At 34.0% G+C, this 2,055-nt stretch overlaps 1 long non-coding RNA gene across 1 annotated transcript in view; it reads left to right on the forward strand.

Moving 5' to 3' along the window:
* The first annotated feature begins 725 nt into the window (after positions 1-725).
* Positions 726-2,055, forward strand: part of LOC111089578 — a 40,620-nt gene continuing 39,290 nt past the window's right edge. The window contains exon 1 of the long non-coding RNA XR_002613818.1: positions 726-785. This is a non-coding gene — a long non-coding RNA (uncharacterized LOC111089578). The remainder of the gene's footprint in view (positions 786-2,055) is intronic.

Consider the following 2,055-nt stretch of genomic DNA (forward strand, 5'->3'; position numbering starts at 1 on the left):
CGGTTTATCAACTTGTCATGTTTTGTTTGTTTGTTTTTCTATTTGCTTGATTCACAGCCTAAACTGTAATCCGCCATTTTTGACAAGATTTGCCGACTACTAATTTCTTTAAGAGTTTTAAACACCTCAATCCAATACTCTTCAACTGTTTGTTGTTGTTTAGGGGAGTTTAGAAAACAATTTCAGATATCTTAACCTGTCCTATCCTCGTTGTCCTCCTCTGAACCAGTTCCAACAACTCAATGTTCTTCTCACGACTAGATTTAAAATGTTCTGAATAAAGTGAATACCAAAGCAGATTCAGAGCCCGATTTTCTGATTAAAATATTAAAACGCTTTACTATTTTTTGTCTTGCCGATGCTCGTTTTTGATGTTAAAAACTTCTATCAATGACAGGAATCTCTAAGAATGACGTCACAGACATTTCTATTACATACTAAACGAAATACAGTAGTACATTTCAATTGTCTTCTGAGAACATAAATTACCCGAAAATAAAATGACCAGTTAACAAATATTACAAAGTTAGAATTAAAAGAATATAGTAGAGTTTCTTTAAGATAATAATTGTTAAATAAAATCATCTCTAATCTTGAATGTCTAAAATAGTATAAAAATTTTATTTGAATTATATTACAGTTACTATAAAAAAAAAAGCTACAAGACGAGGCCTGATCGTTAAGAAGAATAAACACAAACAAAATTATTTATACAATAATTTTCAGCGGGTAGATGGCGCGACAATTGTTTGAAAGCAGACGATCCCGAGCCAACAAGTCAGCCTGTAAGTATTGTTGTGTCATTAGGCCTGTATTGTCCTGTTTAGTTTGTTTGCTTATAAAATCTCTCTTCACGTTTATGATCAGTCAATCGGCAGGGTTAATTATTAGGTTTCTCTTCTGTTTAAGATGTTGCAAGAAAATATTTTTTTTTATTTTTCCACTATTTCAACCAAAGTTAACTAATTATTCATGACCGTGAGGTGTACATTAAACAGGTTTTTTTAAATACTGTGCAAAATGTAAGGAACATTTCTGTCTTCATAATAAATTGATTTGATATAACTACAGAAAATTAATAAATTTCCCAAACTTGTTTCTTTATAGATATGTATATTATGTTTGCTAGTAATAAGATGCCTGGCTGGACATGGTCTGGGAGTTAGGGTACTCGACTTGCAGTCTCAGGGCTGTGGGTTAGAATCCCGTCCCCGAACGTGCTCGCCTTTTCATCCGTGGGAGTGCTATAGTGTGATAGTCAATCCCATTATTCGTTAGTAAAAGAGTAGCCCAAGAGTTGGCGGTGGATAGTGATGACTAGCTGCCTTAGCTCTAATCTGTCGCTTCAAACTTTAGGGACGGCTAGCGCAGATAGCCCTCGAGTAGCTTTGCGCGTAATTCGAAACAAACGTCAAGATACGACAGCTACCACTGTAATATTATTGGTGGACATTTATTTATCGTTCCTTAGGTTGAATAACGTGAAATTTACGGATACTTAACTCGTATTGAAACTGTGATGAATATTGACATTTAAACACCGAAAACTGGCGAAGCGTTGGAAACCAATAGCCCTAACATTTGTGATAAAAATAACTTAGAGAACAGGCTTGTTGGTGTGTTTTTTTACACATATTCTTCTTCATTGATCAACTTTAAAATTAGACGTCTATCTCTCATCGTCCAATCCAGCTGACGAGTTTTAGTATTGAACGAAAGGCCTCGTTGGCAGTAACATGTTAGGCCTGTGATCTTAATATTCGAGAAAACGTGTGACTGAAAACGTTCCATCAAGATTGATAATACAGACGTTCTTAAATGTGATCCGACACTGATTACTTAGACAACTGATTAAAACTAACATAGGAGATAACGTCACTTCTCATGTGTTGATAACTAAGTTGACTAACGAGGAACGTTTATTATATATCCATGAATGTTCGATATATTTCGATTTAGACTTAAGTTTTACAAGTGTTATTATTATTATCATTGTAATATACTCTTGAAGGGCTAAAAAAGGTGCTAATTAAGAAATTTGCTTTTCTATAAAAA

The sequence above is a fragment of the Limulus polyphemus genome, unplaced genomic scaffold (assembly GCF_000517525.1).
Source record: "Limulus polyphemus unplaced genomic scaffold, Limulus_polyphemus-2.1.2 Scaffold6678, whole genome shotgun sequence".
Taxonomy (NCBI): domain Eukaryota; kingdom Metazoa; phylum Arthropoda; class Merostomata; order Xiphosura; family Limulidae; genus Limulus; species Limulus polyphemus.